We start from the raw sequence: 19,136 nt of genomic DNA, 5'->3' as shown, positions 1-19,136 counted from the left end.
CCAGGGCCATGATTCAGGTACTAACTCGCTTTGTGTCACTAAAGAAGCTTTCTGCCCTGCCTAGCCCAACCTCTACCTTATGCAATGACCCTGCTTGGTACTGGTGTTAACGTAACAGCTGAAGGACTATGGGGTGGAGCAGAAGCCTGCTAATTCTCCATTGAGAGTCGAGAGGTTAGAATCAGAACAATAGGTAGAATTTTATAGGCGCTCAAATTTTAGCTAAATAAACAGCAAGTAACATCATTATCATGGTGACACCTGTCCGACTATGGAGTCAGCCACCTGCTCCCAGGGAAGGCTCAGGGACCCTGAGCCAGGAAAGCTGCGGACAGGATTCTGGAGAAGTCAGACTGAATGGATGCTGAGTTTCCTTCTAAAGATTCTGCAAAATGTGTTCTCGCTGATCTTTGAAGATACTGTCCGAGACCTCAGGGTTGGGGTGAGAAGAAAACGGCAAATGTTTTTGAGCATGCATTATATAGTAAGCGTGAAGGAGTGTTCTAAGTGCTCCTCGCCCTTCTGCGAAGAAAGGATCTTGCCCCCTCTACAAGTGAAGACACTGCCGTTCAGAGAGGTTAAGTACATTTGGCAAGGTCATTCCAGCATAATAACGGGAGGAGCTAAGATTTTAAATCAAGACCGTGTCACCAAAACCCGGGCTATGGTCTCCCTAATTGATTTTCCCTTTTAGAAATTAAAAAAATCATCTTTTCAATGTAAATAATAGAATGATGTTATGTGTGAAGTGTATGGATACGGCGGGACATACTTTTTTCTGAGCAACAACAAACAATTGTGCTTTCCTTTCTTATTGCAAAATAATATGGACTTTTTTTGGGTAGGAAAGTCAGATACCCAGACAAGCAGAAGGAAGACAAAGAAAGCCAGCCGTGTTCCCCCCACCAGCAGATAAGGACTGTTATCACTTTGCTAGCAACACTCCAAGCATGTGCAAATGAGCTTTGTTTATGACCCGCCAGCTTCCACAGGGAGTCTGGGCCAAGGTTCCAGGGACATAAGGGTTGAGGTGATCATGGTAGGTGCCACCTTGGAGTTAGGCAGCTCCCTTTTTTCCTTCTCTGGGGTCGTTTGCTGCTAGAAGTTACCATTGTGGCATTAGAATAACACTGGTCAACACAGCCCTGGTGTCCTCAACTTCTCAGACTGACAGCTGGAGTTGCCAATCTACTCTATCAGAGTGAATAAACGAAAGTAAAGGGTAGGGGTCGGCCCCATGGCCAAGTGGTTAAGTTCGAGTGCTCCACTTCGGAGGCCCAAGGTTTCACCGGTTTGTGATCCTGGGCGCAGACATGGCACAGCTCACCAGGCCATGCTGAGGTGGCGTCCCACGTAGCACAACCAGAAGGACCTACAGCTAGAATACACAACTATGTACTGGGGGGATTTGGGGAGAAGAAGGAAAAAAAAGATTGGCAACAGATGCTAGCTCAGGTGCCAATCTTTAAAAAAGAAAAAAAGACAGTAAAGGATGCTGTGGGCCACACTTCAGTTTTCCTCCAGGACTTTTAAGATGGTGTGGTATATGAGTAACCTTGAGGGAGAGGCCTGGGGTCATTTATTTCCTGTGTGGGGAAGGGAAAGCACTGACAGTCACCCTCCTGGAACACCCTGACCACCTGAGCTTCAAATACTTGGGCGGGGGGTGACTAATTCATTTATTGTTCAACTATTAATCGTGCCTCAGACCTTCAGCAGGAAATGGAAGACCTAATCTGGGGAAGGGGGGGAAGGGAGGCTTGGTGAAATTCACCCTCAGGAAGGGGTGGGGTCACCAACAAACTACTTGAGGCTCTAGAGAACATCCTGTGAGATTCTGGGCCTTGTTCTTGAGACGTCCATGCTGTTGCTCTCTCTCAGTTCAGCAGTGAAGCCCTTACCCTGAGAGGGCCAGAGCCCTCTTCTCAGAGCCAGCGGGAGGAGGCGCTGAGGCTGAGCCCCACTTTGGGTCCAGTCCTGAAGGAAGAAGACCTCAGAGGTGAGAGCAGATGACAGCTCTGGAAGGGCCAGAGAGACAGGGATCCCCTCGGGAGGAACGAGGGAAGAAGGTGAATGCGGTGGCTTCCCCCTGGACCGCAGCCCCCGGGAGGTTTGCCCGCAGCGGGGTAAGTGGCCGTAGGTTCAGGGCTCCTCCCCGTGATGCAGGCGCTTCAGTCCTGAGCCCACAGCACCGGCGCAGGAGATGTTTCCCAGGTCATCTGCTCACCTGCCTGGGCCACGCACTGTACCCAGGTGAAGCTTACTTCTGTCTCCCAGCTGCCGAACTTTGCCCTGCAATGGATGAAGAACCACCAATACAAGGCAATGCAATGCAGTGCATATGTGTGTGTGAAGCACCCCCAGGGTGTCCACCAGTGTGCCAAGTGCTGTCCTAGGGAACAAAATGAATCTGACTTACTCTCTGCCCTCTATGGTAAACAACCTCTGACTTGTGACGGGAGATGAGGGAAATCACGCACAGGTTAAATGAGTTGACTGCTCCTTAGCAGAAGAACTAGGACTAAGTTCTTCTGCTTGTCTTAAAGTAGATCAGTGATTTATTCATCAAGAACATCAGGGAGAAGATGAGAGGCCGTGTCCACTCAGATTCAGGTGCTAGAAAGTTCGGATCCCCATCTTTGATTGCCTAGATTATTGGAAGGCCTCTTTAAAAGGAGGAAAAGATAATAGAAAGTATCAGGGGGCATTGCATGTAACAAGAATAAGAGCCATTTTATGAAACTTTGTAATGTGCCATATATGGATATTGGGTAAAAATGCAACATGTTTTGTTTACTATAGGTCCCAATCAAAAAATAAGGCCAAAGCATTTAATGAGAGCTAGTGATCTTTATAAAATGCAAATCCGATCTTTTATGCTCTTGCTGAAAGCCCTCAGGAGACCACGGGGCCTTCAGGTCTTAGATTTGATTTGCTTCTTTAATTTGCCTTCCTGTCAATCAAGTCGACCCCCTTCCTGCTTCCTTCTCCGCCCCTGCACCTGCTTGCCTCTTCTAGTCCTCAGGACTCAGCTCAGTGCTCGCTCCTCCCAAGAAGCCTTGTCTTACAAGAAAGTTGTTTCCCAGTCAGGACACGTTTGTGAAAATCTGGACAATACAAAGTTTACAGACTTCTGAAAGACGTAGCTTTTTACGGTTTTTAATTTACCAACGCACTTGTGATGATGGAAGGAAAGGTGGGAAATGCAGTGTCCAGTATTTCCCAGACTGCGCTGTCCACACAGCTCCTCTGCTGCGGCATGTCTCGCAGGCACGCCCTTTGGGAAGCTTGGAGCTTGCTCATTTCTCAAACGCTCGTGATGGAATCAGTGTTGGCAGAGAGAAGGCGAGTGGTCGCTCCAGGCAAAGGAAGTGTAACAAGAGTGAAGTCTGCAGATTGGACGAAGCATGTTTGGGTAGGTTGTGAGGAGCTGGATGCGTGCTGAGGGTGGGAGCTGGGAGCAGGGCTGGGAGCCAGCCCAGCCTCCACTGGCTTGGAGATTGGGAACTCTCCAGCTTGGGGGAAGGCAGTGGCTATTTGTAGGTGGAGCAGTGAACTCCAATGCTTTGAGACTGGCCCCTCCACGCCTGGGTCATTTCTACATGAGTGTTCCATAAGGAGCCACTGTCCTGGGTGAGGCGGTACTACCAAAGGACCGAAGGGCTGGGGAGTAGAGGACTCAGAGCCCACGCTCAGACTTCGCTATCTTAGGATCTAACCGGATGTCATCCAAGTCTAACAGGAGCCAACGCTGACCGAGCACTCGCTCTGAGCCAGGCACTTAGAGAACAACGGCGTGATTCTCCTGCCTCTGGGAGTGTTGGTTGTGGGTTTTCGCTCTTGGCCAGCCAAGGGCCACGCTGCACTGGTTTGTAGGGTCCAAGGCTGCTCCCCTGACATGCGGGTGCCGTGATGGGAGCGGCTGTAAGGCTGCACTCCGCCGGGCCCTCGCTCCCCACCCGCAGTCCCAGGGCCCTTGTGGGGTCTCTGCAGCAGTGTGGTTGGGTTTTACAGGGTGGCTCGAGGCTCTGGGAGACAAGGAGTGGAAGCTGCCAGTTTCTTAAGGCCTGAGACAGGGCCACTCTTGACATTTTCCCTCGGCCAGAGATGTCACAGAGTCATCTCAGATTCCAGGGGAGGGGCGTAGACCTCACCTCTCCATGAGAAGACTGTCAAAGAATTGGTGGCCATCTTGAACCCACCACATGGCAGAAGTAGGATCTGAACGCAGGGACTCCGGCTCCAGAGACTGCTGTCTTAACTCCACCGTGCAATGCCTCAGTGATCTATGCTGGTGTTTAACCCCCGACCCCAACCCCAGCCAGCACAGGCAGGGCTGCCTGCATGCATTTAGCTTCAAATCAAGGGCCTTTCTCTGCCAAGAGCTGGATAAATGGGATCCTTCCCCCTATTTGATGTGGGTGGACACAGCTGAGTTAGGACTTGGACTGGGGATCCTGCAGGCACTGTCGAGACCCGAGAGCCAGGATGTCCAGTTATTTTCACAATCAGAATGAGCAATGCAAGCACGCCCTCCATCATGACTCAGAGGGGAGCTGGGTGGCCCTTTCCAACCTGGGGCTCAGTGCAAAAGGGCACAGCTTGACCCCTCAGAGAAGCATGAGCCCCGCTGATACATCTGCCCTGGGCGGTCTGCCCTGCTATCGATTGGTTTCAGTGTTTGTTCCTGTCGCTATGGTTATAGGTGGAGAGTTAAATTTCAACGGGAACTCAGCCTCCCCACCCCCCACTCCTGCCCCCCTACCTTAAGGCAGAACATCACTGGTGAGGTTCTTTTTAAAATTAAATACATTCACGAGTTCCAAAGAGACTAGGTTTAGAACTTCATGTTATGGTTTTAAAAGGCAGAGAAATTTTAACACTGCCTTTGTTTTTCACATTTATAAATCTGACTTTATGAAATTATCTATTGTTCTTTTGGTCTATGCCTTTGCACAAGTGTTTCCCCGATTATTTTTTAAAATTATTTTTCCCCAGTCATTTTTCCTTTGAAAAGATTCACAAACATATTAGAAAACAATAACAAAAACAAAAGGAGAACAAGCTAAATCTGGAAAATATTATTGAAAGCAACTGGCTTGAAGCATTTATCATGTCAATTAACCTCTATGTGGTCGATTTTAGCTTCCATGCATTTATTCTTTTAGCATATTTATTGAGCCTTTATAGTCCAGGCACTGGGCTAGGCACTGGACACATGAGAAATGGACAGAGCTTATGAGAAAAGGAAGATAGATATTAATAATACCAAAAATAGGAAACACCTACTGTTTATTAAATGCCAAGCAATATTTTTTAATTCTCATAACAACTGTATAAATTAAGTTCTATTAATCTGCATTTTCCTGATGAGGAAACTGAGGCACAGAGGGGTTTAGTATCTTGCCCAAGATCTCACAACTGGTAGAAAGAACTCAGATTTGATCCCACGCAGCCTGGTTCTAAAAAAAGAAGATCAGTGCTTTTTTTTTGGTGAGGAAGATTGTCACTGAGCTACCACCTGTGGCAATCTTCCTCTATTTTGTAAATGGGATGCCACCATAGAATGGCTTGATGAGCAGTGTGTAGGCTTGTGTGTGGGATCAACAACCACAAACCCTGGGCTGCAGAAGCGGAGTGCACAACTAACTTTGGCCACTGGGCCAGCTGCCAAGGACCCGTGATTTTAACCCCTTCACTATGTTGCCCCTTGTTATTAGTCTGTGCCACGGAATAGAGGAAGCCATGAAGCTGTATATGCTAACAGGGGGATTCCAGAGCGGGCAGAGAAGGCTCCTCTGAGAGGGTAATGCTCCTTTGAAACTTTGTTCGTTGTCAAGAATAACATTTTAACAGAATTATATTAAGTAGCTAATGTTTACTATAGCTTGTTACGTGCTAGGTGTGGCTTTAATGCTTTTGGTTACTAACTCATTTTATCTGGACAATGTCCCTCTGAGGAGGGTACAGTGACTCCCTCTTTCCTACGCGGCAAGAGGCTGAGGCTCAGAGAGGGGCGGAGCTTGCCCCAGAGCAGGCGGCTAGAAAGTGTCAAGTCAGCGTTTGGACCCCAGCCCACACCCCGCCCGTCCTGATGAAAGGAAGCAGCAGTGCTGGGAGATGGGGGCTCACATCCTCCCTCTGCCCAGAGACGCTCGCGCTGACTGTGAGGACGGATTCCGAGTTGCAAAAGGACTGAGCAAAGAGAGCGAAACTCGTGGGTGGACACACACATGGCCCTAGGGTCACACAGGGAGGTCATACGCATTTATTAGTATATTTATTTTGGGCCAAATAGATGCCCTCCCTCTGACTTCCCACTGGATCTGCCCTTCGTGGGGAGTTTCAGACAGTTGCTATTTGCTTCAGCGAACTTCCGCTCTTGAGACAGCCACTGCCGACTTGGGGATTCCTGAGTGTTCCGGGTTTGGGAGAGACTCTCATCACCCTGGCTGTCTGTTTTCTGCATGCCTTAAGGCAGTACCAGTTCTCAAAGTGTGAGCCCCTTGAAACTTCCTGCCCCTGTCCACAGGAAGGGCTTCTCCTCAGCGGCTGCCTTCCCCTCGCCCTCCCCTTCCCTACCGCTCCCAGGACCGTTCTTCATCCCTCTCCACATCCCTCGAGCCTGGCTCCCTGTCCTCCCACTCCTTTTCATCCCTTTGCCTCTCCTCCCACTTCCTGGAAATGGAGGCCCAAGAACCCTCATCCGTCTTCCTTTTAGCCTTGTAATATTTTTATGCTACACTTCCTCTTCAACCCAACGTTTATCCTGATTTTCACCCTCTTTCATTTTCCTTCCCGTCAGCAGGTTAACCCCCTCACCTGTGTTCTTGTTTCCATTTCCACGCGCCTCCTCTGAGACCGTTCCACCAATGACTGGGAGTCCCCACAGGCAGTCAGTATCCTCCCCTTACCCAATTTCCCTACCCCTTTCTCACACGCTCACCTCTCATCTTTCTTTTCCTAAATTTCTATTCAGGGTGTTAAAAAATATCTGCCATGTAGAAAGAATTACATAATGAGCTCGCATGTAACCACCGACTAACTTCGGCCGTTATCAAAGTTTGCCGACTGAAAACGTCTTCCCTCGGCCCTGCTCCTTCCCTCAGCTACCGCTTCCTTCTTGGATTCCTTTTGTGACCAACCCCTCTCTCCAATTCCAGGTCCCCTCTGATCTGTTGACCTTTTGCCATCCAGTTCCCGTCCAGGTCTCGCTAGAGGAAGTCCATCAGTGACATTTTCTGCCACTGGATCCAGCAGTCACTTCTCAGACCTCATTCGTCTTTGACTTCCCTGCAGCACTCCCCTCTTCCTGAGGCTGTGCCAGCCAAGCTGCTGGAGCCTCGCGGGTTGTCTGCGGAACGATGTTGGAAGTCAACGCTCTGCGGCTTCCTCCTCCCTGGGACTCTCAGGGCTACATCTATTTTCCAGGCTTATCACCACATCAAAAACTTCCATCTTACCTCTGCCCCGGAAATGGAGATGGGACACTCCTTAAAGACAGTGACCATATCTACTGGAAAGTGAAGTCCTTGGTTGCACCTAGCACAGTGCTTTCAATGAGGCCCCATAAAATAAAAACTGATAATGGCGATGATGATGATGACTGCCAGCCCCACACCCTATAAACCAGACTGTGGAAAACCAAGACAGCAGCATCTACCTACTTCTCCAACCCGTGGTTTTGATCCCCTCTTGGGTTAATCATGTAGCTAATCACCAAAGCTTCTGAGGCTGGAGTTTCCAGGCTCTTGCGCTTCCTGCATAATTTTGAATGCATTTTAAAATTTAAGTTGACATTTCAGAATATCCATTCATCACTTGCTCACAATTAAATTGAGAGCTTCTCATGTGCACCAGAGTAACTGGTGAGATGGGTTGGTGGGGGGCTTGGGGGAGGGGGCAGTGGGGAAGAGGAGAGGTTATCCTACCTCATTTAAGAGTGGTGGTTTCTCCCCGCCCCCAAATAAATGACATCTTATCGAAGATTTTCTGACAAACCGTTTAGACAATTAGGTTTTAGACAGAGGTGTGATACGCAGGAAACATCAGCCACGCTCCTCCTCTCACGTGGCACACTGGCTGGGAGTCCCCACGGGGCCACACTCCTGGCCACCATGACCCACAGGGGCCTCCCTCTGCCGACAGTTGGGTCCCTTCTAGTCTTCTCATCCACTGTGAATTCAGTTCCGGGTGCCTTCAGGAGCTGCCCACAGCCTCATGGTTCATCCACCACTTGCAGAGCAAGAAAAGAAAATCAAAAAGTTCCCCCAAAGCTCCCTGGCCGAAGGGGTCTGTGCTCTGAATTTTATCTTTGTTCTTGTGAAGACGCCTGGGCATCAACCTGAATGAAGCTACTTCTCAGAGTTACTGGGGTGCCTGTGACTCTGGGGCCGGCCTGCCCTCAATTCTGTTTAGAGACCTCACTGGGATATATGGGAAAGAGTCTGTAAGGGTGGGTCCTGGCTCTACCACTTATTAACTGTGGCCCTTGAGAAATTCCTTAGCCTCTCAGAGCCTCAGTCGCCTCATCCCTGAAGTGGGTTAACTGGCGAAAGGGTTAGGAGATGATGTGGCAGAGGACCCGGCGCAGAGCAGCTGCTCGTTTGTTGGCGGGCCCACAGGTATGGTGGGGCGTGGCTGCAGGTGCTGGGCATTCAGTGGCGAACCACCTGCCCTCAGTGAGCTCGCCTTCTAGCGGGAGTTAATCAGGTGTTAGTCCCCTTTCCCAGTTTACCCCTTCCTTTTTCTTATTCAGAACCAGGATATCTACAGTTATGTCACATATGCAATATTTTAGAAAAGCTGTTGGCTTGTGATATTCTAGCCAAGCCGAGGTCTGCTTCTTCTGACAGAGTCCAGGTGAATAATGATTTTTCTCCAGAGGAATACAAAATAATCTGGTTCATTGACTTACTACCCTTATTCCTCTGGCAGAAAGAGGAGACTAGAAAACTCATACCAGAAAGTAAATCATGTCACTTGTGCCCAACTTCCAGGCCTAGGATCCCCGCCCCATGTTAGGTGTCAGCTCCTGCTAGCCCACCCAAGGGTGGGTCCAAGTTAGTAAGAATGCGAGCTTCTCAGGAGGCAACAGGACTAACTGGAGAGACGTGTGTGGGCAGCCGAGAAGGCCATGGCTGTGTCTGCGGAATGCTGAATATCTGTAATTGGGAGGATGACAGGGCAGGGAATAAAGGATGCAGTGCTTTATAATTGGAACAAGACATTTATTTTATAAAATAAAATCCCAGTATTTGGCATCATATAGACCAAACACAGACTTTTTTCTTATTAGCTGAATTTCTTAAGTTTTATCAGACATTTTGAATAACCCAAACAAAACAGAGCGTGACCTGCTGACGCTCCTCATGTTATCACATCGTCTCACGCACTTTGTATGCATGTGACTGCCTTTCGGTCTTCAGCATTCATTCATATCATCATCTCACTCGATCCTGCCAGTGAGATGGCCAGTCAGGTATTGTTACAGCCATGTTTTTAATGGATGAGGAACTGAGGCTGGAGAAGTCAGGAGAGTTGCCAAAGTTTACACAGCCGGCCAGCTGCAGAAGCAGAATCAGAGAAAACACACCCCTAGGCTAGGCATCTAGCTGCTGCCATGCAGGGAGAAAGTCCACCAGCACACACCCCACCACCTGCTCTGAACACACAGGGCCACGCTCCCTGCTCACCCAACCTCCTCCTTCTCCTTCACACCCCGCTCCATCCAAGGTAGAGGTAAACTCAAGAAATATATATACGGGACTTAACTATTGTGTGTATTAGGTGTTGGTTTTGTTGGGAGAATATTATCTAATATCAGGATTAGAGATTATCCATTTTCCTGTGTATCAGGTAGTGATTGCATGTAACAAACCACCCCAAAACTTAATGGTTTAAAGCATAAAGTCCTTTTAATTGTTTCTGAATCTATAGGTCTCCTGGATAGTTCTTTTCCTCTTGGTTGGGCTTTCATGTGTCTGAGGCCAGTTGGCAGGTTGGGTCGGAGCAGACTGGTGCAGGGTGGCCTAGGCTGGGACTCTCCTGCAGATGCTCTCTCATCCTCCCGCCAGTACCTAGGCCTGTTTACAATGGCGGAGTTCCGAGAGAGGCAGGGGGTATGTGCGAGTTCTCATTTTGCTGTGTTTTATCGATCAAAGCAAGTCACAAGGCCTGCCCAAATCCAATGGGTAGCAAAATAGACAGGACCTGCAAGTCAAATGCAAAGGGAAGTCATGGATTGTGGTCATCACGTCAGTCAGTCTGAGAATTCCAACCTGTGGCTGCGACGAGGAAATGTGGGCCTGGGGCTGTAACACTTCCGGATCTGTCAAAGGAAGTCGGAAATCATACAAAATATTCCAATTTGAGAGTGATTGGAAACCAGATTAAAAATTTCAAAAACACTGTGTAGAATAGAGCTCATTGTATGAACCTTGGAATTAGATCTTGAAGTTCTATTGATTCATATGCTTTATTGACCCTGGTAGCTATGGGCACTGTACTTATTTTGATAGAATGCAGAATGACCAAATGTTAAAATCAATATTCATCCAAAATCAAGGCCCAAAGCAAATACTAGCTTTGTAGAATAAACATGAGGGATACAAGAATGAACCTGAAACGTTACCAGCAAACTTAATTATCATTGCAGTTTTATTATTTGAATGTTTAGTAGACAGAATTTAGAAGTCTGGCTAGCATCAGATCAATAATCTCTCAGCACGCCTCCAGCTGGATTGCTTCTGCTGCAGCCAGCATTCTGCATAGAGCATTATGACTCTAAATAGATGCTCGTTTTAACTGAAACTGGTAGAGAAACAAGATATTTGAGGATACCTCACTGTTATCTAATACTTTCTTTTTTTCTTCATAGCATTCCTTTTTTTTTAAAAGTTAAATTGTATATATTTAGGGTGCCCAATATGATGATTTGATATATTCACACGTATAGTGAAGTGATTACTATAATCAAGCTAATTAACGCATTGTCTCCTCACATAGCTATCGTTGTTTTTGGTCGTGAGAGCACTTGAAGTCTACTCTCTTAGCAGATTTCCAGTATTTAATCCAGTAATGTTAGCTACGGTTAGCATGTTGGGCATTAGCTCTCAGTTCATCATACATAACTGCAACTTTGTACCCTTTTACCAACATCTCTCCATTTCCCCCACCTCCCCAGCCCCTGGTACCCATCATTCTACTCTCTGCTTCTGTGTCTTCACTTTTTTTAGATTTCACATATAAGTGAGATCAGGCAGGGTTTTCTTTCCTGTCTGACTTGTTTCACTTAGTGTAGTGTCCTCCAGGGTCATCCATGTTGTTGCAAATGGCGTGATCTCCTTCTTCTCTTTTTTTTTTTCCGAAGATTGGCACTTGAGCTAACAACTGTTGCCAATCTTCTTTTTTTCTTTTTTAATTGCTTTTTCTCCCCAAATGCCCCCAGTACATAGTTGTATATTTCAGTTGTGGGTGTAGTTGTGGCATGTGAGATGCCACCTCAACATGGCCTGACCAGCAGTGCCATGTCTATGCCCAGGATCCGAACTGGCGAAACCCTGGGCCGCCAAATTGGAGCGCACAAACTTAACCACATGGCCATGGGGCCAGCCCCTCCTTCTTTTTTAAGGCTGAATAATATGCCATTGAATATATATATTCACGATAGCCTAGATATGGAATTATACCACTTATCACAGATGATTTTTTTTGTCTGTGATAATATATCACAGATGTCATTGTATGATTTTGGAATTTCTCTTGCCTATAACATTTTGAAGTGGTTAAAGTTATCTTTCTGCTTTTAATTAATCTTCCTAACATATAAAGAATTTCCAAATAGGACTTTTTCTTGAAAGAAGCATGGCCTAAATGGAATTTGAATAGCCAAAAATGAAATACAATTCTGGAAGATTATCTTATGTAATGTTATGAAAGTTAGTACACCAATCCATTCTACAAAGGTTAAAATGATCACATAAGCTGTCAATTGATTTCCCTATTGATCTATTTAGTAGTTTTTAATAATTTTTTTGCATATAAAATAAACTGCTTTCACAATTATTATTAATTATTTCAACATTTTACTTTTAGAGTTGTAAATGTAAACACTTACATTTTAGCTGTCCAATAGAACATTAATGAGAAGAGCACATAAGGAGATTCTTCATTCCAAGTTGTATCTGGAATGTTTACCTATATTTGAATGTGAATATTCAGATATAAGGTATCTAAACGGTATGACAGGCCGTGATAGATTGTATTTTCTAAAGATGACTGTGTCAATGTGTGTCCCATCTCACACACTCTTCTCACAATGTGACAAAGATAGGTCAGGTCTATGTTCCTTCCCCTTGAACGGTGGGCATGAGACTGAGGCTAGGTCATAAAAGGCAAGGTGATCTCTGCCTAGTTCACCCTCTTTGGACTCTTGCCCTTGAATGCCAGCTACCCTGTTGTAAGGAAGGCCACATGTGAACACTCCAGCCCACAGCTACGTGCTGCGCTGACAGCCAGCGGCTACAGCTGGACGCACACACCAACAAGCTTTGGGATGATTCTGGGCCTCGGTCTCCCAATCTGTCAGCCAAGGCCCCAGACATCATGAAGCAGAAACAACAGAAGCTGACCGCCCATGCAATGTCTGATTTCCTGACCCATAGGAGGTATGAGACATAATAAATGATTACTGTCGCTTAAGCCCCTAAGTTTTATTCTGCAGCCTGAGTAACTGGAACGCAAGCCTTGTAATTAAGGTTGCCTGATGAAACACAGGACGCCCAGTTCAATTAGAATTTCAGATAAACAATGAGTTTCCTTTCATATAAGGATGTTCCCTGCAATATCTGGGACATAGTAATACTAAAAAATTACTCATTTTTTATTCAAAGTAAGATTTTAACTGGGCACCCTGTATTTTTATTGCTAAGTCTGGCAACCCTCCTTGCAATACAAACCCCTGTGGAAACTGTGCTGCCACATTCATTGATCGCTCACAATGCTGGGGAGGCCAGAAATGACACACAGCCCAGGCACAAGGCCTCCCAAAGTGGAGGCTGGAGTGGAAAAGCAGATTGAGCCCGACCACGGCCAGCACTGACCTCCCTCCGTCCTGTGGCTCACATTCTCTCTGATCCCCAGGCCCATTCAGATGGATTGCTTCAGTTAGAGCTGAGAAATGACCACAGAAAACTATTTTTAAATGGGAAGAATGCTCTGGAAAAAATTATGTCTTTACTTTTTTTTTTCTACTATGCAACTGGGCATCATGCTTCGTAAAACCACTTCTGATAAAACTTGTCCGTTTGCAGTCACACTGTTAAATGAAAGCTGTTTCTCCTTAAATGTCTATATTCGAGCAATGTGACATGGTGGGGCTTCAAATTTAAAAATTATCCTTTTCTTTTTTCATTTTTTCCGGTAAGGAAAAGCAGATGAACCGAGATGGTGTCTGGGGATTTGCTTTAAAATAGCCACTGCTGTGGGTGGGTGTGGACACGGCAACACAGACCAGGGCTGGGAATTTGGTGGCGGCTGCCCGGGGGTTTGTTTTACTGTTCTCTCTACTTTTATACAGATTTGAAGTTTTCCACGATAAAAAGTTAGAAGGAAGGAAGGACATTTATACTATGTTCTAGAATCAGAGACAGATGGAGCTAGGCAGTCCTCGAGCCCAGACCAGCATCCTGTAGATGAGATAATGGAGCCAGGAGAGACAGGGACCAAATCCAGCCCACACGGATGTGGCCCTTGACCTCAAGCCTCCTGAATTCCAGGCCAGTGTTTCACATGGGTCTTGGCACCCTGGGTTCTTTAATCTTTTCTGTCTCATATATCATAATTTTACCATCATCCAAAGTTCGGAAACTATTTTTAAGCAACTGTGTTCCTGTGGATCTCAATAGGAACACAGATCAAGAGAAGAGCGCTTGATTTATTTAGGTCATAATGGAAAAACTCATCCACATTTAAAAATATAACTTTGTAAACAAAAACGGCAAAATATATAGCAGATGCACGTGCTTTCCATATAACGTACACAAGACATTTAAAAAATGTAATTGCGTGTAACTTTTTCTGATTAACTCTCCCCCTTCCCCCATACACACATACATACATCACACACTCACTCACACACCTACACGTTCAGTGGAGTCTGTCATGACTCTAAATTCAAACAGCGCACTTTTTTTCCTGGCACTTATCACTTCCTACTTTATATTTGATTTACTCATTTGTCTTATATACCTGTTTGTTTATTCACTCAACACACATTTTGTTGAGTGCCAATTCTGTGCCCAGCAGTGCTGGGTTTACAGTGGTAAATAAAACCAGACTTGATCCATGCCTTCATGGGGCTTAATGGGACGGACATCGTGGGAAAACACAAAGGAAATTTTAAAAATTGAGATAAAACCTACAAAGGAACCAGTCAGACTTGGAAGATAGAGCATAATGAGGTGAGAAAGGAGTGCTGAGGGGACGACCAGCGTTGCCAGGATGTCCAGGACATTTACGATGAGATCTAGAGAGTGACAGTGGGACTGATTCCAGGAAAAGGGAACAGAATGTCAGAGACCCTGGCGGGAAAAGCCTTGCGCCAGTGTGGCTGGAGGGCAATGAGCTCAGGCAGTGTTGACACTGTTGCTGGAGAGACAGCAGGTGCCAGGTCATGTGGAGCCTTGAAACCATGGTCAGAAGCTGAGGTATCAGTTCAAGTTCAGCGGGAGTCCACTGGGAGGTTTTAAGCAGGAGAGTGACACAATGCTCCCTGGTTTTTTCCTTTTTGTTATGATCACTTGGTTTCTGTGTGGGGAATGGATTACAATGAGTCAAAGAAACAAGTCAGGAGACCAGACAGAAAGCGACAGCAGTGGCCTCAGCGAGTCGTATTGAGGTTAGTGGTGGCAGATTTGAGATATGCTTTGGAGGTATCCACAAATTCACACAGGGAAAGAGAAAAGCCAAGAATATTTCCCAGATTTTAGGCTAGAGCGACTGTGCCTGTGGTAACTCCGCAGATGAAGAAAACTCAGGGAAGAAAACGTTGATTTCTTTTTTTGCCACTCAGGGGATGGGGTGTGGGCAAAGGGCGGTCTGGTAGGAGAATTTCCTTGCTAAACTGTGAGCATCTTGTAGGTCCAGGATCAAATCACTCATCACTGTATTCTGAGAATGTAGCTTGGCGCCCGGCACCAAGCTCTTTTATAGCAGCTAAAACAACTACGCTTAGCAAGCATGGTTAGATAAAATTGAAGTGCTTTCCTCAAGTGAATGGCAGTGAGCAGTCGAGGGTGCTGGCTCACCCATCTGCCCTGTGTTGGACAGTGCTCACTCTGACAGGGCTGGCCAGTCCCCCGATGCACTCCACTCTCACCAAGGTGCCCTCTCTGGTCAGGTCCCCCAGCCTGGTGGTGCCCCCTCTTTTGTTAATCTCCATCACCTCCACCCACCCACACCCCAGGCTGTCCATCCTGAAGTGTTCAGCCTGGGCCTGCTACTCTCTGCTTCTTTAGTCACTAATCTATTGCTGAGGAACAAACGTCTTGATCTCTTTGGCTCTTGATGTTCAAAGCCAAGTTTATGTCTACTTTTGATGGTGAGTTTAAAATTTCCGTTCAGAATCTCATTTACTCTGTCTGGGTAGATTTGGGTCCTTTCTTCTTTATGGCAAATGAAAGAGCCAGGAAGCAATAAAGAACGATGTTGACAATGATGAGGGTGGAAATGGGGAGTCAGCAAGGAAAGACCATGTTTGACATGCATCTCCAAGCGTCATCCTTCCACACTCATTTCTCCCAGCTAAGCTTTTGGGCACGTGGAAGAGAGGCCATTCCTCTTGACAAGTACTGGAATAAAGTTGATCTGTGTTGATAATTAAGGGCTAGACTTGGTTCAAAATCCAGTTATGAGAGTCCTGATGCGTAATGGAGACACACACCCAACACAGGTTATCTCTGAATGGGGAGAGCCAAAAAAGAGTAGGAAACAGGGCCAAGATTCCTCTCCACAAGTAATTTGCTGTGTTCTATGCCAAACAATCATGCAACATGATTGCCATCATTTAGGCAGGAAGGATTTTTAAATTATTGTTCAATGCAATCATACATTTGCATACAACCCCCCACGGTTTTACAAAAACAACAACAGCATCAGTATCAGCATCTATAAATATTTTATTTTGTGCAAAGTACCTTCTTAATACCAAGCCAGTTTTTCAAACTACAAGTTGAGATCCATTAGGAGGTCATGAAATCAATTTAGAAGATCAGTATTTAATTTTTTTATGCTTTTTTTTCCGCTGAGAAAGATTGGCCCTGAGGGCACATCTGTTGTCAATCATCCTCTTTTTTTTCCTCCCCAAATCCCCAGTACACAGTTGTATATTGTAGTTGTAAGTCATCCTAATTCTTCTATGTGGGATGCCAACACAGTATGGCTTGATTAGCAGTATGCAGGTCCGTGTCCAAGATCTGAACCGGTGAACCCTGGGCCGCCAAAGCGGAGCACATGAACCTAACCACTCAGCCACGGGGCTGGCCCCAGTATTTAATTTTTTTAATTAAATAAAATAGAAAATATTGCGTACATCGCAATTAGTAAGAATAAGTATTATTTTGCAGAATTTTGAGTTTGGTAAGGTAGGTTTGTGTGTGGTGTGTATTTCGTGGTACCCTTTTTATGGAGTACAATGTTCTTCTTACTGAGGGTTCCAGAGAGGGAGGAAAAGTTTGAGGAAATTGCCTAGTTAACTGAGTGAATTAATTGTAATGTAGGCCTGATTACTGCCCTATGCAAGTAAAATGCTGAATGTCCACCCAAAATGAGTTTCATAGATAGCAGGGCCAGTTTTACATTTTCAAATATTCATTCAAACAAGAATTCATTTTTCCTCTCCAGAAAAAGATTTAAATTTATAAACAGTTAAATATAATATAATAGAACACATGCTAATAAATAATGAGTGATAAAAAGAATAAGTGATAAAAGGAGAAGTGGGTTCAGAAAGTGAAATAGAAGCAAACTAAAGATAGTAGTATTCAATGGACTCAGGTGCCCTAGAAAGTAGTAGGATAATGATAAGGAAAAAGTAGCCCCTGATACCCAGAATGGATTTGACGTTCACAGCTAGACGTCAATATTATTACATGCTGATCTGACACGCACAGGGTCATTTTGTTCTCCTGTGGTACAGAAATGATCGTACAGATATCTACATCAAATGAGGTCACTCTCAGACCATGACAAAGTGAGACAAAAACAAGGTCACTGCGCAACACAAAATACCAAACATTTCCCTCGCTTGCTGAGGGGGTGACTTTGGCTTCTTCCCCAGTGACAGCTTTAACCTCTCTCTAGTCTGTCCTCCCTACAGAGAGGACCTGTTGAGGTAACCAATCAGAGAATCACCTCCTCTTTCTCACAATACCCAAGCCAGAGTCAGCCCCTTACTCCGTCCTTAGACTTTCCCCCAAACTCCCCAACCAAAACCCCAATCCTTTATTGGCTTCTTTCTGACATTCTCTCACTGAGATGCCCCACGGTTCCCCCATGGGGTATGTTCCCCCTCACTGCAACCCATCAGAACCACAGCCTGTTCAACCACAGGTGCTCCTGACCATCTTTGTCTGAAGAACGTTGATAAAAGCAAAGCCAGTAGTCTGTTAGTGCCATGTCTTACAAGCGACAATAAGGGATGTCATCAGAGATGCGTGTCTTCTGGACTTTAGAGAGTGCATGTTGGTGTTCATTTGTGGAGAAGCTGGAGAGGACAGTGGTAGAGAAGGGCTAACTTTGTAGAGACTAATGGTGTCAGGATCTTTCAGACTGAAAATCAGTAGTTACTGACAATTTAGAGTGTCCAGAGTATTGTTAGGTGTAATGATGTATTTTAGTCATGTTCCTTAAAGTACTTATATTTTGGAGATGGATACTGAAATCCATCCAGGAGAGAGTGGAAGTGGGCTGGGTGGGGGTAGAAAAAGACTGGTCATGAGGTGGTAATAATTAAAACTGGGTGATGAGTATACCAAAGTTTATTATAGTATTTTCTTTACCCTTAAAATTTGCCATAATAAAAAGCAAGAATAAAATGATTCCTGGAGTCCAGTAGCTCATCTGAGTTTCCAGTTTGGGGAGTCCCAAAGCCGAGTGGGCTATGTCTGAATATGCTGAGAATCAGGGTATTGGAATTTAGCAGCTGATACCAGAGTTCTGTGTGGATGTGGAGGTGAGACAGGACAGGCTTGGAAAGATGTTATCTAAGGGGATCAAGAGTTGAGGAGGATTTTAAGCCAAATGGACACTACAGCTATAACATCCATCAGATGAGATTGGGTAACCAGGTATGAGGCAACTGGGAAGGAATTTGAGACACAGGAACATAGCAGAAGGATCTGGAATGCTAAAGTGGGAGTTGAAACCCAGAAACATTTCTTTGGTAGAGCCTGAGGTCACACCGCTGCTGTGGACGGGTTCTTAAAGATTACTTTGTTTGCACTGCTTGAGCCATAGAATCCAATAATCTCCCTTTTCTTAAGTTGGATATCGAGGTTTCTAAGGTCTGACACTTAAAAATCAAACACTACGTCTTTGAAAAAATTTTTTTTTTCTTTCCATTTTAATGGATTTGACTTTCTGCATCAAACAGTTCTGGAAAGAAAGAACTATTCATTAATTCAAAGAATATTATTGAACACCTAGTACCTACTAGGCACAGAACTATATTCTGGAAATAAATGGTACCTGACCCGATACAGCTAGTGAGGAAGATAGAAATTAATCCAACAATCTCAGAAATGTTACAAACTAAGGTAAGTGCTTCGAAGTATAAGGAGCTAGTAAAGGATGGGACTTACTCTAGTTGGAAGAATTACCTGAGTAACTAGAACTCATTGGAAGCCATGATTATTGGGAAAATGGAAAGATATAAGCAGCATCAGGAGATGGAAGTAAGAGCAGGTTGTTGCTCTGACTGGTCAGAAGCCTTGGTTTTTACTCTGAAGACAGAACAATGAGTTGCAAAGTGACGTGCTCACATGGAAGTTGAACTTTGGGGATAAAAAATGTCCTAAGATGACAAAGCCATCTTAGCCAACAGGAAAATGTCATGATCTGAGGCGTTCACTGAATTC

The 19,136-nt window shown here is 45.4% G+C and overlaps 1 long non-coding RNA gene across 1 annotated transcript; it reads left to right on the top strand.

Annotated features, from left to right (window-relative positions):
- Positions 1-3,061: 3,061 nt before the first annotated feature.
- LOC138918134 (uncharacterized) lies at positions 3,062-9,266 on the top strand. The gene is made up of 2 exons (XR_011427130.1): positions 3,062-3,415; positions 7,164-9,266. It is a non-coding gene; the product is annotated as an uncharacterized lncRNA (long non-coding RNA).
- The last annotated feature ends 9,870 nt before the right edge of the window (positions 9,267-19,136 follow it).

The sequence above is a fragment of the Equus caballus genome, chromosome 16, assembly GCF_041296265.1.
Source record: "Equus caballus isolate H_3958 breed thoroughbred chromosome 16, TB-T2T, whole genome shotgun sequence".
Taxonomy (NCBI): domain Eukaryota; kingdom Metazoa; phylum Chordata; class Mammalia; order Perissodactyla; family Equidae; genus Equus; species Equus caballus.
The sequence above is the reverse complement of the archived record's forward strand: the minus strand, read 5'-3'. Positions and strand labels throughout refer to the sequence as shown.